Source organism: Corvus cornix, chromosome 4A, assembly GCF_000738735.6.
Source record: "Corvus cornix cornix isolate S_Up_H32 chromosome 4A, ASM73873v5, whole genome shotgun sequence".
Lineage (NCBI taxonomy): Eukaryota > Metazoa > Chordata > Aves > Passeriformes > Corvidae > Corvus > Corvus cornix.
In genome coordinates, this window is record NC_047058.1 from 433,670 (window position 1) to 452,391 (window position 18,722).

An 18,722-nucleotide genomic window follows, 5' to 3' on the forward strand; every position below is an offset into this window, starting at 1 on the left:
TCTGGCTTATCTGAACACCTCTGAATAACTTTGGGGTTTTGGGTTGAAAAATTTTAGCAAAAAAAGCAGGCATGTACATGTGAGATGTATGTAGGCTTGTAGACATCCCTCCATTCCACTCTCAGGTTCTTTAAAATCATTTTATCCTAAAGCCCAATTTAGGAACTGTGGCAGAGACTTGATGTTTTTATGCAAATTCTCAAATTTACAGAAGTGCTGATCTGGGATTTGAAGGGAAGGCTTCCTTGCTATTCCTGCTGCCATTTAAACACCAAGAAGGAATACACTGGTAGAGGGGGCCAGAAATAAATCCAAAACTTCAAGAGTGTCAAAATTGAATTCTGAAGAATAGGGGATTGAGAGACAGTCAGCCAATGCAGCCTGGGTCTCAGAAATTTGAGCACTCACACAGAGCTTCAGAAATTCAAGTTTAGATAACAAACATGGCTGGTGAATGCCTTAACCTTTGCCAGAGCTCAAATTCCCTTCCAAAAGTTGTGGGCTAGATAAACTAATATTTTCTGATGAGAAATTGTTTTGCTGAAAGTTTGTGGCTATCCCTCCATATCACACAGCATCCAGACGTGCAATCACAGCCCTTGCCAGATAAAACATTCCTGCTTTGTGACATTCAGCCCAGGCCAAGCTGCAAATGTTATTTTACTTTAAGTTACTGATAGTGTCACTGATGGTTTATCATTCCCAGGTTGGTATGTCTTTACTCTGATTTAAATTGGTAACAGGCTTGGATCTCATTTGTAATTGCACTTTGAGTCTGGCTGCCTGGTTATTGTATAGGCAAAACTACTGGTGTGCAAATCAGGTCATAAACCACCACTCAGCCAGGTCATTTAGAGGAACAGCTAAAATGTCATGTATGTTACTGTCACAAGCATCACTCCTAATAATTGTGTACTCCCTTAAATATATATTTTTAGGAAGTTTTGTTTAAAAACCAGGTTGGAGTTCTGATATGACCTGACAACAAGGTATTTAACAGAGCTGCGTTGTCTCTAATGTCCCTCTTTTGCATCCTTTCAGGAGCAAGAATAGATTAATCACCATCGTGACATTAGAAAATGTGGAGATTGGAGAGACTACGTGAAATAAATTGGGAATGGCAGGATAAGTACTTGAATTGACAATACAGGAACCACTGGGCCTGTCACACCATTGCTGAGAGAATCGACAAAGCACCTCATCGGCTGTGAGTGCTGGAATTAGAGCTGCAGCCTCACCTCCACACAGCCCAGCTCAGGCAAAATTAAGAAACTTCAGCCATGCCTTGATGGGTGATCGTACGGCCCCACTGCTGCTCAGTCTTCAGTGTACTTCACCTGCCATTTGAATGTGTGTTTTCTTTGTAAAAGCCTCAAATGCTGCAGCACCAATGTGTCAGAGTGCCTTCTTGAACAGAATGACCTCCCAGCCAAAAAGCTCTTCATCTGACCTTGGTCTTGATGCAAGAATGGTGTAAAAATAGCATACAAGAAAAATGTTACATGTTACTAAAAAAAAAATGTGTAAAAAGAATTACTTAATTTAAACAAGAAACTGAACAAATAGGCAACCTATTAATGTGTTTGTAATCTTGAGGTGAGGATGGGAGTGACATTTCCAGACATTTTATCTCGGCTGCGACACAAGGTGAACCAGAAGGAAGCACGACCTTGGCATTCAGCAGACACAGACTGCAGATCCAGAGCATAGTCTCCTCCACCATCAGCTCTAACCTGCCAGGCCACCTTCTCTGCTGTGAGGGGAGCAGGCTCTGAAGTTCACCCAGGAGCACCATTCTCTGGGTTTCCTTGGAGGATGATGACCCATGACTGCAGGAGGCACACACCCTCTGGACAAACCATTGCCTGCAAAAAGACCAGGTAAAACAACCAAGAATTACGTGTGCAGTCTGGCAATAAGAAGGTGGGAAGCAACCAGCAGAATTTCCAAGTAAATCATGGCAAACCAATTTGTCAAGATAATTAGCATGGAGACAAGGGGGAGCGGTAGATGTGATACATCTTGGCTCAGGAAGGCTTGTGACACTGTCCCATTTAACTTTCACATGAGCAAAATGAGGAAATGGAAGCTAAATGAAAATTTACCACAAAACTACACTCTCAAAATTATTATTGGCAGCTCAGTGTCAACCACAGCCCTGTCCTGTAGCCCATCATTCTGCTGTCAGGGTGGATAATTCACCTACAAAACTGCAAATACATGGCTGAAAGGGGCACCTCACTGAGGGTAACAGCATCACAGCTCAAGATAACCTCCCCAGATAGAAGAACTCACCCAACATCCCTATGGTGTAGGTCAATAAATCTACCTATGGAACATCACAACCCAACAAGTAGGTTGAGGCTCCTTAAAGTCATCCCTTTTCTACTTGGAAGATGAGGCAGTTCCTTTCCTTGTGAGACCTTCTGCGGAGCCTGCCTTGAGAGATTGTCCCTGCAATTAAAACTAAGAGAGCTTTTCCAGTGACAGTTTGGGTCCATCTGTGCCTCATTTCTGGATGGATGGTGCTGTGCCTTGTTCCTGGCCCTGTGCTGCTGGTTCCTGAGGGTCCTGGGTGCTTACCCTTATCCCCAAACTTGGGCCACAAACCTTTTTCAAGTGAGACCAAGTCTTATAAAAATCAAAGTTTTTTCCCAAGTTTTTACCCTATCCTTCAGTTCTTTCATTTTTGGTGACTGTATTTTTTTACCTTTTCCCATGATATTGCCTTTAAAATACCATAAACAACATTTCAATAGATAAATAATTTAAAGAAAAGCAAATAGGTGCTTTATGAGAGTACCCAGCTGCTCAGCCATCCAGCAAGGCCTGTAGACTGGGGGTAGTGGAGGCCTGATTGCCCATTAAAGAGGCCCACATTCCACGAAGCCACAATCAAAGCTCTCTGGAGAATCAAGCATTGTGTCCATGTGTAATATGTCAGCTATTTGACAGCAGAGGAAACACTCTAAGAAATGAATGTGTTTTACTCTGTTCAGTGACATTGCTAATGACTCATGCAGGATTATGGGTAACAAACCTTTGAAATGAGAGGTTGAGTTGTACACTACATTATACATCTGAATTTCATGGTATATTAGTGACAGCGATTGGTAATACAATATGATGGGGAATTGCTAACATCAGAGAGAAGTTAATATGATGCACTGCAATTTCTTGAAGAGTCCCATACTTTTTCTAGCGCCACCCATAATCTGCTCATTATGGTTTGGCAAAGAGCAATCCTTCTGGTGGAGCGGCACCAGCACCCCGACAGCTGCTCATAAATTTGAATGGAAGATACGCAATCCAAAATGTTCATGTTTCCATGGATAGTTACCCAGTTGTATCTCCCCTAAGAAACAGGTGATTTTTTAACCTCCTGCCACAGTTTGTTTCTGCTGATATTTTCTCTCTCCAGATAAATCTGATGCCATCTTGTGTCTTAAAGCATTTCTTCCTCATCTTGTTCTATTAAAAGGGCTGATACAGTCTACATGCACCTTAACTAAACACCAGTTAATGGAGTGTAACTAAGAAGAATTAATATATTTACCATAAAAAAGTATTTCTATACCATTAAAATTAGAGTCAAATGTCTCACATAAGGCATTAAAATTATAAATGTGACCACAGATTTATGTTTACAGACTCTGTCAAATCCCATGGCCGCATATCTCCTCAGTCACTCCTGTTGCAAACAGCATAAACAAATGTTTAAACTATTTATGTGATAGTAACCTGGAATATTCTGTGGCTGTTTTACAAGGCTGGTAAATAACCATCTGACCTTTTTCACTTGTAGAAGACTTGGTTTTTCCTGCAGGAAGAGCCCATTAATAGAGAAGAGTCCTGGAGTGATGACCTTGAAAACCCAACCCCACATACCCATTAAGCAGAAGCACCAAGACCATCGCATTCACAGGAACTTGAAATGGGAGTCATTCCTAGGATAAGGAAGTCCACTGAAAACCACAGCCGAGCAAGAACTGGATGGTAATGATGACGAGTAAATGGAAGAAAGTTTCTCCCTCCAGCATTAAATTCAAGCCCTGACCTTTTCCAATGTAATGACTAACTCAACCTTTGCATAATAACATGGGTGATATTTGGAGAGTATAACATATGTGTCATTTTAATTAATTGAACAGAAATAGATTCACAGAAGAAAAATGAATTAACCAATCAGCAATCACCTTTATATCTATTTGATGTCAGAATAATTAGTTTATTCTCGTAATCTCTTGACCCCTCTAGAAATCATAACCTTGATGACCTCCTTGAGAATGGGAGCTCATTTGAATAGCACCATAATTGTGCTCTGGGTGCATTATCCTCTAGTTGTAATTTTATTAAGGTAATCTTACCCCTTATTATTATCTCTCTCTCTGATAGGTTGACCCAAACCTTGGGAAAGAGTGCAGGACTTGGCTCAGTAAAACCAGTGTACTTTGGCCAGCAGAATCCTTCCTCCTAGAAGGCGGGCTGGTTTTGTTAGCTGGAGGATCAGCAATAATTTTACCACCGTTGTCTGTGGACAGCAGTATCCCAACATACTTCCTGATGTTGGCAGTTGCAGACTGTTACCAACTAGCAAACGCTTAAACAAAACCACAGTTTGTTCCAGAATGATAAAGTGACCCTACAAAGTGAATTACACTGTGAAAAATAAATGTACAACACAGTGTAGATGCACAAATGATTATTTCATTATCTGCTCAATGTAAGAACGACAGATACAAATTGTTCCAATCATAGAGTGATGAAAGAGTAATGAACAATGGGTTCTTCATTGAGCACAGGAACAAAATAATGAATTGCAGTTTAAATGAAATCAGGAGTCAATGGACTGGATCACAGACTGTCCTTCAGACAAAGGAATTCTGCATTACTTAAACACTGTCAGTTGGAAAAACGTCCTTTAAGAGGAAGGAATCTAAATGGGTCAGAAAGAGACAAGTATGATGAGCCTGGACACTGGCTGGCTTTTAGCAAACTGGACTGGAGCATCCCCATTCCTGATGCTTTGATAATTGATCTATTACAAATTAGCAGCTTCCACTCTGCAAAGTTAAGAAACCATTGTTAGTTTTCCGTGTTTTAACCTCTCTCTTCCTCTACTACTCAGTTACTTCGATGCAATATCTGATGAGATCTTCACACAGATTTTGGGCACAGAATGAAGACCAAGACATGAAAGCTTCTGGGAAAGGAGTGTCAGTTATGTAGGAATAGCATATGTGGCAAAAGCTCTACTTACTTTTTTGTTGGAAAACTCTGCAATAGAAGGATTTCTATTCTTTTCTTTTGTTTCATACCAATAAGCCAAGGATTTCTAATGTTATTGCCAAAGAAACATGTCACATTTCATGTATCATAGCTATCCATCACCCTTCACAGCATCTTTTTAACTCTGTACTGAAGCTATGTTTCACTCGAGAGTGCAGGACATCTGACCATTTTATCTCTCTGTACAGAATTCTTTTACATTCTATGAAGACATCTTAGAAATGAGCAGAAACTAGCTGGTGCCACAGGCAGGGGTCAAAGAGTCTCATACACCAACTCACCCCTCCTGCTGCTCTGCCACTGCCATGGCCAGGTTAGCACCTGCCCTCCTGCCCCTCACACAATACCAGGTACAAAAGAGAGACAGCACTTGGAGCCTTGTATGCCACAGCAAAGGACATGGTGCTCTGGGATGACCATTCCCAAGGGAAAGGTCATCTTTTATCCCTTGATGCTCAATAACCTCAAGATATTTGAAAACTAGAATGTCCCAAAATCAGCAAGCAAGAGCACTTTCAAAAGCCACAGAGTGATGGCAACAAAGGGAAAAGCAGGGAAAATGAGGTTTTGCTTGCTTTGTGGACAGAAATAAGTATTTATTGGAGAAAAAAGCTACAAGAGAGAGGTGGCATCTCTGCTGTGCAAATGACTGAAAGGCCACCTGCTTCTGCCCTAATTCAATGACATCTTCTGCAAAGGGTCTCTGCCCTTCAAGGTCAGGGTAAATTTCACATGCCTGCCATGTACACATGAGCCAACATCCATCAAACACTACCTGTTGCTGCACGTGGGCAGCCTGTCCAGGTGGAATCAGACCACAACCAGACATACCACTTATAGCCTCTTGCTCCCCCTTTACTCAGATTTATGTTTCAACAGATCCTGATGCTAAGCACTCCAGACTCTCAGCAAATGTCCCCAAAACTCCATCAGGGTGCCCAGAAGTGCTGAGACAGGCCAAGACAACCAGCACATCTCACCACAGGCACCTAGAGAGCCATGAGGCACCTTTCACGTATAGAGGGGTAAATACCTTCCTTCCTTGGGATTTTTCCTGGATATTAAAAACTGTGCCTTGTTGACTCAGAGAGACAGAACTTTCCTCATCTGACAACTCAATTTTACTAAACATGATGAGGTTTGCAAACTCCAGAATATTTTGGCTCCCTCTGCAAGCCTGATACACAGATAAAACCATGCTCCATTCCATGCAGTGGGAGGGAGCACTGAGGACGGGCTTTCCTCTTCCACTGTGTTGTCTCTGATGAGATCCTTTAAGGCACAGGCATCTCCACCTGCCCCCATGCCAGAGGACTTTTCCACTTACAGCACTGTCCCTGACAAAAGCTTCAGAACAAGAAGACCCCATTCCACCGGAGTTTTGGCAGAAAACCACACCATTGTACTCAAAACTGGGCTGACGCAATGCCTTAAGTTGTCACAGGCTTGCTGCCGGATCTTTTAGATGACTTTGGGTCTCAGATCATCTATAGCATAACATGACATGATCTTTCATGGCCTCCTCCAACCAACCCAGTGTCAGAAGTTCATTCAGCCAAGTAAGGCAGCATTCCAAACCCCTGGCTCTAAAGAGACACCTAGCCACCAGCTTGGATCTGAAACCAAACTGAAAATATTCCCTGGAGCAAGCAGCAGAGAGCCCTGCTCCTGTCCAGAAGTCCAATCACTGCCTGCAAATATCCACAGCACCCTGCCTAGGTGTTCAGAGAGGTGTCCCTTGCCTGTGGCTGTGGGGGTTGGAAGAAGCTGATCTTTCCAACCCGAACCTGTTCTATGATTCTAGAATTCTATGATCTCTACTTGGGACCAAGCAGCATTGCTGCTGGGGCACTTGGGGAAGCTTCGAGTGACACCCACATACCCTGGCCAAGAGTCTATCTCTTGTGCTACTCAGACCCAGGAGTTGAAGAAAGCTGATAAAAACTGTGAGTCTCACAGCCAGACACTCAATCTGTTCCACCAGCCCCCCGACTGGCCAAATTCTCCTGTGTGTGGTGCTTGCCAGCTTGAGAAACATCTCAACAGCCAGGAGCTGCTTGCCAAAGGTCTGGTTGCACCTTCTCACCCACCTCCATCATTACAGATTTTGGAAATAACCACAAATGCCTCCTTGCCTTGCTAACAGTGAATGCTGTACCAGGGGGGCTGCCAGGAGCAGCCAGGTGACAATGCAGATTGCAAAACTATACAGAAAGGAGGGGGTGAGCACCAGGAGCCAAGCTCTTCACTAGAGCAGTCCACTATAGGAGAGCACCTGGAAAGGAGTTCACTATACATTATCCAGAAGAAAAACCTCTGGTGCACAGGGTGGAGAGCACAGCATTGCTCCTGCCAGGCAATGGAGGGAGTGGGGAATATTGGCAATGGGGAGGTTTGCAGGTGTGCCTGGGCACTGCATGGCTCTCCGGGGGTGCAGGTTTGCTGGGTTGTCCTTGCTTGGCGTGCATCACTGCACAAGTAATGGATGTGCCTATTAAATCCAGCCAGAACATTTGTCTCTGTAGCTGGCAGAGAGGATCCACACCTCAGTGATACACTGCATTTTTCTGTGTTTGTTCTGAATCCTCCACATGCTCGGTTCAGTGTTTTTAGACTCCGAGACAGATGCACTGGATTGATTTCTAATATAACTCTCATAATCACCTACACTTTGGAGTGGTCTCTACGTAAACACAAGGCACAGACTTCGTTGCATTACACGGTAGCTGCCATGTAATTTTTGTGGTTACAGAGCACGATGCCTCATTCTGGCTGATATTTGAGCTTCAATTACCCAGTTGTGCATCAAAGGACAAGCACATGGTCAGAAAGTGAGCACAGCTTCACTAAACCCATCACTGTTTACATCGCAATACTTGTTTTTCAGTGTTACATTTGATTTACTATCTTGCTGAAACTTGGCCTGTTACCAAAAAAAAAAATTGCATGGGATTCCAAAATTTCATCAGAAAAAAAAAATAAATGTGCAGTGCTCACAGTGCTCCATGAGGGGTCAACATGGCCCTCATTATCTAAAGGGCTGTTAATGCAGAACTTAGAGATGATCAGAGTGGTCTTTCAGTGCTTGGCATTTCCTGACTCCTACACTTTTGTTTTTCCTTTCTCATCATTACACTAACACTTCTGTGTTATGGAATATTTATGAGGCACACCACATGCTTAATGGATTTTCTCATTTATTTGCAGCTAGCCTGCATTAATACAAGACTCACAATATTCAATCTGAAATCCATCAAGGATTCCCAGGCTTAATATCATCACCAATTTTAATGAGAAAGGAAATCTGTAAATTCAACTTGCAAAAGCAAAAATAAAGCCATGTGGGAGCAGCACGAGCAGTACAACTGCATCCTTCACTTTAAAAGCATCTGGAAGTAAACTTCTGTTAATTGAACTGGTTCTAAAGCTGTAAATTACAAAGTACCTCTCTGCACTAAATCTTAGCCATAGTTCCGCAAAATGGCACATACCATAGTGCATTCCTCTCCCTACTGCCTATCCTGCAACATGGGGATACATGAGCAAGGTGAGAGGTCAGGAGGATTAGAGGTGGCCTTGGGACCCAGGTGGTACCCAAACCACTCATATTTATGTACCCTTGAGGGAGCAGATCAGCTGAAGATCAGGCATCCATTATGGTGCATATATGTTTAGATGTCTCTTGCTGGGCAGCAGCTGCTTGGCCTTGTGCTGTTGGCACCATTAGATGCAGGTGAATATTCACCATTCTTTATCCTTCTCATGTCTCAGGGCACCAGCAAACTCTGAGCATGTGTATGGCAAAAGGAGTTGTGTCTCTGGGGCAACATGGACCTTCCTCAGCAAGGGAATGCTCTGCCTGATGTGACTGATCACCTATTGCTGCCTGCTGACGTGATCTCTGAGAGTTCTCCGACATGTTTTTGTTTATAGAAGTCATTCTTCCCTAACAACATTTCCCCATTATTATCTCCTACACACGCATGGGCACAAAAATTAACCCTGAGTATTAACAGAGGAGAAAATCCTTGCTATTAATGAGACCACTGCAAGCCCATATAAATCAATCCAACTGCATGAAGTAACAGTGCAACATTTAGTGCCATTTAGCTGGGAGACATGCACTGAAAATAAATATGAAGGTGCAAAACCAAGCTGATACTTCAATATTTTAAAAAAATAAATAAAATCAGTAGATTGTTCTTCCCTGGAAGCTTTCAAGGTCAGACTTTCTTGGATATACATAAATGTAAATCCAGTGGGGTTAGCAGAACACATCAGAATTTTCTAGTGGGGGATCTGAGTCTGGGTATTCACCCTCTGTTCATGGCAAGTGTCCCTGAGCTTGTCTGGAAAGGGACTGCAGCACCAGCCCCTGTGTGCACCCACTTCTCCAGCTGCTTACAGGAAAGTCTCAGCATTGGTAACAGCAAATTTGAGCTCCTCGTATTCCTTCTGTTGTCAGGCTCTGTTTCAGCAAGGGACCTCAGGATATGCCTAACTTCCAGCTACAGCTCCTTGCCTTTGAAGACAATGGGGCAATCACACATCTAAAGTTAGATGTTTCTTCCTCTCTTGGGAAAAACAGTCCTTAATACCTCTGTGTTTAAAGATGATCTGGCAATATTTCTATTCACCATCACACAAAAAGCAGAAGTTGCAGATTTAAGAGTGGAAGGCAATTTCCCCTTCTGTGCTTAGCAACAGAGAATAGTGCTGTAGGCTTTCCAACAGCCAATCCATTTGGTACTTCACTGACAAGGTTAAAACAGTAAAAACTTTATTGTGTGACTGTCCTAGGTTACAATACAAGATGTGCCCACAAGCATGTATTCTATCACCATCTTCATGAGCTGTTAAAACCAGGTGGGGCAGTGCTCCCTGCCTCCTCCCTCAAGACTATGTCCTGTTAATGGCCCAGCAGTGCCTTGTCTCATGACTCATCATTCCATTGTGAGAGCTCCACCCAGAGGGAGAAACCAAGCATCCCATCCTGGATATAAACTGCGATTTTTGAAGACCACAGGCAGCCTTTCCCACTGGATTTCCAGAGGACAAGAGCTGCATACCTACCACTGGACCTTCTGAGGAAGACCAGGTCTTTCTACACAGGATCACCACTTCAACAGAACCACATCCATTCACTTCAGGAGGACTGCAACCACCACCTTATCGGACTGCTACCCTGACTAACAGGGTCAGGTCGTATCTGACTGTCAGTTTAAATCAGTTTTTTCCCTGCCTTGTTTTATATATATATTAGTAAAGAACTGTTATTCCTATTTCCCATATCTTTGCCTGAAAGCCCCTTGATTTCAAAATTATAATAACTCGGAGGGAAAGGGGGTTGCATCTTCCATTCCAAGGGAGGCTCCTGCCTTCCTTAGCAGACACCTGTCTTTCAAACCAAGACAGTGACCCTTGGAAGAGACTTTTTTTTCTCATATGTAACTAATTTCTACTGAGATGTTGGTTAAGGAGAAAGCATTTGATAATCTGATTTTGCATCCAGTGACAGAGACACCAGAAGCGGAAAATAAGAAATTCAAACGTGGGCTAAATTGTTATTTGCCAAGCATTTGATTTCCAAGGAAATGAACACATTCAGCAAATAAAGGAGAACCTGAGAGTGCAAGAGAAGAGCCTGAGGACAGCACATCGCTTCTGGGGTGTGTTCATGAGAGAAATGGTGATTAAGAAGATGTCACAGGCTGGAGACAATCTACACTGAGACAGCTCCACTCTCCTCTCTAAATCCTGGGTGCACAACTGGTCAGAAATGGGGTGACATCCACTCCAAAAGCACATCTCAAACGACTCTAGCTCTGTGCTTACCTGGAGGCCTTCAGGTTGTTTCAGCAGAGCTACCACTGCCTGTTTCACTGACGGGGAGCAGTACCCAGCATCTGATTGAATCCAAATTGGAGCCTGAGATAAACTGCAGAGGAAACCTGATGTCTGAATCATCACATGAAAAGAAATAAGCAGAAATAAATAGATTAGTCTGGTCTACAGCGTTTCTGTCAAAAAGAGGAAAAGCTGCTGCAAACTTAGACTGCAGGTGAGAGGAAAAGCCCTTAGGAAAGCAGAGGGGCTCAAGATCACCAACTGGAATGGGCCCTTCTGCTCCATAAATAAATAATGCCAGGTTTTGAGGAAAAGCAGCTCTAGCGGAAAGTATTTTGGCAGGATGGGCTGTCCAGCAGCACACTGCGAGGAGTCCCCTGCCAGCACCAAGCACTCATCCTGTGCTTTGCTTTGACCACACTGCAGCTTGTGCACAGCACAGATAATGCTCCCAGAGGTGCCTGCCCAGCACTTTGAACCCGAGGCTTATGGCTGTACAAATCACCTCACACACAAGGATCTCCATGGAGCCAGTCCCAGGGTGCCAGCATCATCCTGCTGAGGAGCAGGTACCTCCCACTGCACCTAGATGTGCTGCAACCCATCCCAGTCCCCTGCCAAGGCTATCCCACAGGCACTGCTGCTTCTCGAGGGTAGGCTGGAAGCAGCACAAGTTTGTGCTGGATACATTCAGCTTCTGGAGAAAACAGCACTCCAAATCTCAGAGCTTCCTGATCCCCTATGGGGAAGCCTGGCTCACATGCCTGGGCACATCTTGCACATTCAGCCAAGCTTTGTCTTGCATTACTTATTTTTTCCAAAACCATCACATTTGGATCAAGGTTAATTTTTTTTTTCCCCTTCCCCTCCAAAGGGTAAATAATGGTGGCATTGGAAATGGGTGGACTCAAAGGTGAAAGCATAGTCACTTGGTGTGACCTTTGAAAAAAAAATAGCAGCCTGGGTAGAATTTGAAAATCCTGGCCCCTTTGGGGCTGCTTGTAGTAATTAGGTCATATGGGGCAGTGCCCTGCCAGAATGTCACCCCATGTGGAACTTACCCCAGGTAAACAACGTGAAGTGGTGGTGAGAAGGGGAGGAAGGCGTTACAGAGGCCACTGGATGGGTACTGACCCCACAAAGGGTGTTTAAGATCCACCAGCAAGCACAGAGCATGGCGTTATCTCCTGCTAGAAGTGTATCCTGTGTACCAGCATCTGGAGGTGGTGAGACATCCAAGGGAGTAAGCTCAGCCCTGTGCAGGGAAAAAAAGAGGAAAAGCGAGCCTCAGAAAGGCTCTAGGTTGGCACAGGTCCCAGGGCAAAATGAGACAGGGTTGGTTCTACCACCTTCCCAGGGGACTTCCAACACAAATATGCTCTGGGAAGGGAGGAAAGCTCATCAGGTGAGGGAAAGCTCAGAACTACTACAGGAAATCCTGTGCAAGGGGAGACCCTGACCCACCCCACACCTATTTAAGTTCACTGCTCTGCCTCGCCATGGGTCTATCAGGGACAGCATTGCTGTATCCCAGACATCTTCCATCCACACTGCTGTCAGCTGCACTGCAGCATCTCCAGCATCCTCGCATTGGGGAAGACTGGGAGCTGTCTCCCTGACTTCAAGATTGATGTTGCATTACTTAAGCACAAATTAAGTGTGTAGCAGAAAAAACATATGCAGAACCAGCATTTGCAGCCCTGGATTTGGGCTGGCCTTGGTTGAAATTCAGCAGATCGACAGCATCAGATTTTGTTGGCGTCTGAGACAGAAGCCCCCTGGCATTTTTAGATGACTTTGTGATAGTTATCTTCCCTTTATACTATTTGCTTTACGCTTGGAAAAAAAAATTATCTCAGGAGTCTTTTGAACATTAGAATTTATGCCATGCATGCTACTTTCTTCAAATATTTTAAAATATTCGAAATGTAAGAACCTTGGCACAGTGCCCAGGATCCTGTCTTTTCGTATGAAGGTTTGAGATAACTGACACTTCCACTTACTGTTTCTCCCTGAAGAGGTCATCTCTGCTTCAGCTCCAGAGCAGAGCAGCAGAGGTACCGGAGGTCCCCGAATTTCACAAAAGGTTAAAAAATCTGCACAGGTGCTAATTAAAGGCAATGCACTCTGTGTCTGACCTAGTTCTGCCTTGCTTTCAGGAAGCTTTACCTGAGTATCTTTCAAACCACTTAAAAATTAAAATGGTTAATAATGCATCAGAGCCGAACATTACCCAGGGGCTGGCTACGTGGGAAGCTCAGTTTTGCCTGTGGATGGCATTGTTTGTAGTTACTGGGGGTAGGGAGCACTACCAGCCTGATTCCCTGCCTTTACTCCCACCATGCACAACTTTATGCCACTTAATGATGTCCCAAAACCTTTCTTGGATGATTTCTTTAAATGTTCAATATCACGCTGGCCAAATCAGGTGGTAGAAGTTGGCAGAACTGTTCACTTGGTCCCTGATGCATCCATCTGCACAGTCAGGTTCTTCCGCACACTCAGCTTCCCTGTGCGTATTCTTACAATATCTGTATCACTCTCTCCTCCCAAGGTTTAATCTCCTAGGATAAACAGCAGGGCACTGCTTAGCTGAGGAATGCCAGCTTAGAAATACTCCTTTCTGCTTCTGCACCTTACATTGACATTTATTCAGGGAATTTTCATTTTACCTTTTTTTTTACTCGGCTGCCACTTAGTGGCAATGCAAAGTCATAGCTCGGGTAAACCCACAGCCTGCAAATCCATCTGGTATTCCAGTGACTCTTCCCAGGGCTGTAGGAATTACTTGCTCAATAATTCACTTTTCACCCAACACCCTTTCCACAGGTTATGAGCAATGTTACAAACCCCCATCTCACTGGAAAAAGCATTAAAAATATCACAGCCATTATGAAGGCAGCATTCACCTCGCAGTGCTTTGCATTCATAAAAGAAGGTTGGTGGTGTCCAGCACGATCTGCAGGGGACTTCCAGAGGTCAGGTTGGAGTTGCTCACATTGCCCTCAGCCCCTAGTAAGGCAGACGCAGTATCGAAGGTTGGTCTGCTGCTGTGGTACCCCATGAGAAGGGGCTGTCTTCTGGGGGGAAATAAAGAGGAGTTCCTTGCTGAAAAACTAAACTTGTGCAAAGCAAAGTGAGCTGTTTCAGAAACCCCAGCACTGTTTCTCATGGGGATCCCCAGCAAGAGGTAGGGACATGTCCAAGCTCCTCCTTGCCTACAGTGTTGTGGCTGCTCCTCTGAAGCAAAAGAGTAGCGTTTTCCATTTTCTGCTGAAATGTCAACATTTTCTATGGAAACAGTGAAAATAAATCATGGCATTGTGACTTTACAGGGGGCAATAACAGCAACAGGTAATTATCACCCCAGGGCAGAATCTTAAAAAGCCAAGTGAGACTTTCAAGACAGGGAACTTGCATGTTTTCTGCAGAGACTCTGTGCTCAAAGTCTAGCATCCCTAAGATACGCCAACTTTCATTTCCATAAGTTTCATTTCTCTCACCATAATTGCACTGGAGATGTCAAAAAGAATGATTTTTTTGTATCCTCTATGGAGGTGAAAGAGAAGAAGCTGAAATTACAGCATATTGGAGCCTTCACATTGCAAATGCTTGAAGTTTCCCTTTTTTTCTTTTCTTTTATAACCTGCATTGATTACTGTCAAGACAAATTTCTTGCTGTGAAATAGAGGTAAGTCCTTGTAACCAGACCCTGAACTCAAAGTGACACTGACATTTTCTAATTAAAAAAGTAAAAACAAAACCAAAAAACCCTAACCAAGTTAAAAAAAAAAAAAAAAGAAGCTAATATTCAAACCTCACCTAAGCCCTCAATTTCACCTCTCACTTTAATCACAACTGCTGCAGAGGTACATCTGCCTACCTAAAGGACTCTCCTGCACCTGGAAGCATCTCTTGTGCACTAACCCAGCACACACCACAGCCGTGGCAGCAGCATTCTGGCAGGATAGGGTGGCATTTGCTACTGCCTTTCCCTCTCAGATCAAGCAGATGAAGGACACCTCAGTGCCATTTCCTTGCAGTACCTGAACTCATTTTTATCCCTTGTCACACCAGGACCAGATTGCAGCTCTGCTTTGCCCTTCATAGCTTAAAATGTCATCCTGGGGAAAGGAGAAGAAGCCCCCCCTGCCCATGCACAGAGGTACTCTGGATCTTTAGGTCTTGCTCTCTTGCATGTGTGGGGGCCCCTCATCTTGCCCACGGGACCATGGCAGCACCCCATAGCAAAGTCAGAAATAGGCTGGAAGAAGATTTTTTTTGTGCCGTGGATTTCTTTGTTAAAAGTTTTAATGGTACTTCAGATTAGTTCAGCTGTTGAGAGCAGCTGGCAACCCATTTGAACAGCTCTACCTGCACTGGCATTGAGATGAAATGTTTACTTTTCATACCTCTGCACTTTAAGCTGTGCTGCAGGAATCCAGCTTTTCACAGTCTGAGCCTGCCGAGGCATTTAGATCCCTTTTCATCTGCTTTATCAATTGTCCCCTTGAGGAAATATTTTGCCAAAGTTGTGGATGATTAAAGGCTCAGGAGTAGGTGCCAAGAGACAGCCAGGATTGCACTGCCATGGGACCATCCTGGGCAAATAAAATGGGACCCTGAGCAGACTGCCTCCAGGCTGTTGCCATTTCTGTCTGGGGGGAAATGGGACTGAAGGTGCAGGGAGATCCTCACTGTCACGGGAGCAGTTGTCCTGCTGCTGCCATGGTTGGCTCCCTTTGTCCCTCCCCAGGAGGCAGCATTTTGCTCAGTGCACCTTGAAAAGCCCCATTTCATCTAGCACTCACTGGTGGTCAGCTCCCAACCATTCCACCCCCCAGCCTGTCTGCAGTCCAGGGAACTAGAGCAAAAGTTTGACTCTGGAGGCCATTTCCACTCTGCCTTGTGATATAGCACAGATGAACATCTAGCAGGGCAATCTGCTGATAAATGAAGCACAAAAAACCCTACCTCTTCACAGCTTCCATGACTTTGCTGGATTAATTTCCAACATATTTTACTCACTTTGAACCATGAGAAAGAATCAGATGGGGTGTCTTGCCTGGTGCAGCTGGACACAGCTTCACAGCCAGCTATATGTAAGAGAAAGCAGGGAAACTAGCAGTTTTACTAACAATTACGTGTAGTTTACTTGGCCTAGAAAGAGCCATTTGACAGGCAGCTGAAGGAACAGGGAACATTTGGTTTGCTGCTTAGCAAGGAAGAGAGTAATGAAGTAAAGAAATTCAGCCAAATTAAATTTAATAAAGAAATAGATTTTATTCCGCGGCCGAAAGATCGGTCACACAGAAAGCCACTACCGGAAAAAGGTCAGCCCTGAGCCCAGGATCAGTGCTGGGTGAACACAGATCTGACCTCTATCATGTCAGATCACCAAGTTCACAAATGTCGCTTCGGCTGGTTCCTTCTTATACAGTTCTTGGGCAGAGTCAGAATTAATTCTATTCTTCTCGCACTTTAGCATATTCATGATTTTTCTTGTCCCGAAGTTAGACTGCACAAAGCATTTCCTGGGTCTGATGAATTGTCCATCTTGGATGATGAATGGTCTGTCTCCGATTCCTGGAACAGTTATTCTTAGTTCCCAGAATGGGATACTCCTTTAACGACTCCGAGATGTTAATCAGTTTCATCATCGTCCAGGTCATTGCCCAGGTGTGGTGTTAATGGCTCCAGATAAGGTCTACCTCCACCCGGAGATAGACTTTTTCGTATGCTGATTAGTTCCTGGCCGTATTGTCTTCTCTGCTGCTGCCAAGGCCTGCGAAATTTTCTCCATCCCCGGCCTGGTGTTTGGGCTTAGGCGTTTTTATTTGTACGATTAATATATACATTTATGTACACAAGCATGAATTACCAATTTCATTTATAAGAGTAATAACATGGAATCAAGAAATATAAACACAGAGTAAAACCAAACCAACGAAGTGGGGCAAAACACCAGAAAATTTTCTGGTGGAGCTCACTACATTTAAGACAGAACTGGTTATTGGGGAGGAAGGGGGCTCTTGATCTAACGATACTTTGCCTTCTTTGGGAAGATACTTCAAAACATCCCCTGACCCTGGGGATTTTTTCTTGCCTGGACACTGAGGGGCAGAATAATTGGGACACCCTGGAAATGCACTTGCAATGCCCATTTCATGCTCCCAATGCATGTTCAAAATTCAAGGCACTTTGTAGGTAGAAGAGATTCCCCTGGCTAGCCTCCCACAGCAAAAGGCTCAGCAGGACAGCACTTTTTCCTTTGAGATAATATATTAGGGAAAATGGGATAACTGCTTTTTTGTCAAAAGAGCAGCGTTAAAATTCTGCCGTGCTAGCCTTGCTTTGCCCAGGGCAAGGAATTTTTTTGACACGTGAATAAAATATCATTAGTTTCTCCACTGTCATCAATCATCAAAGTGAAGGCTGGGTGAGTAACCTCTTCAGACAGTGCTGGGGACTGCATTAGCCTCTGGTTTCTAAAGAAGTGGAGAGGGGCCAAGACAGGAAGCTGCCTTTATATCTAAATGCATGGGAGGCAGGCAGCTAAAACCTCTCCCCAACTTTGACTTTTTTCCCTAAGTGTTAGAAGCTGACAACAGCATAGAAATGGAGATTTCACGTTGTCACTCCAGCCTCGCCCAGCTATTTGTGGCCAGGTAGCCCAAGCTGGGCTAGATATTGTATCGAGGCATTGCTGAGAGCACAGCGTAAGTTAAGGAGAGAGAATGACAAATCTGAAGCTTTTGTCTAAAGGTCACATACTTAAAGCTTCTTTCTCATTTGTGTGAGCTAATTTACTTAAAAAAAAAAAAAAAGAAAAATCTTCACAACAAAGAAAAATGAACAGAAATCTGTCCCTGAGACTGCCATGGCAGTGAACTTCCAAAGCTATTGTGATTTCAATAGAAGAATAGGAGACACTGCCATCGAAAATGCCATTGATATTGTAACAGATCATTGCCTAAATAGACCATAACAGCCCCCATTTCAATGGTTACTGAGAAACGCATTAACCCCTTCCCGTCTGAGTGCCTGCACCATCTCTGTGTGACACATCAAAGGAGACACACCAGATAGTATGAATTTCACACCCTTTTTCTGCCCATCAGTTCCTCTGAGCTTTCCTGTCCCTTTCCTTTTCCACACCGTATCAGAGCGAGCCACGAGGGCAAATTGTTTTAAGTGCAGGCAGAAAACCTGGGGTTAGTGCATTGTCTCCCCCCAGCCCCACTCCTCAAACCACCCAGGAGAAGGCAAAGCTTTCCCCAAAGGTCTGGGGCTCAGGGGCAGTTGAAGTCCCAACAATTTACCAAAATAAATTTAAAAAACCCACACACATACATATATTTATATCTATCTATCTATATATGTCTTTATCTTTTAATTCCCAGTGGACCAAGCCCCAAACCCTTCAAGGGCTTTCAAGGAGAGATTAAAACCAAACAAACCCAAAAACTAACAACACCCCCTCCAAAAAAAAAAAACCAAACCAACCAATCAACCAAAACCAACAACAGTAAACTGTTGCAGTGCGGATACTGTAACATGATGTACCAAACAAGGAGTCCCGTGGA

At 44.0% G+C, this 18,722-nt stretch overlaps 1 long non-coding RNA gene across 1 annotated transcript; it reads right to left on the minus strand.

Moving 5' to 3' along the window:
• Positions 1-1,527: 1,527 nt before the first annotated feature.
• LOC109145035 lies at positions 1,528-12,378 on the minus strand. The gene is made up of 3 exons (XR_002046159.1): positions 12,198-12,378; positions 11,125-11,247; positions 1,528-1,865 (listed from the first exon to the last, which is right to left on the minus strand). It is a non-coding gene; the product is annotated as an uncharacterized LOC109145035 (long non-coding RNA).
• Positions 12,379-18,722: the final 6,344 nt, after the last annotated feature.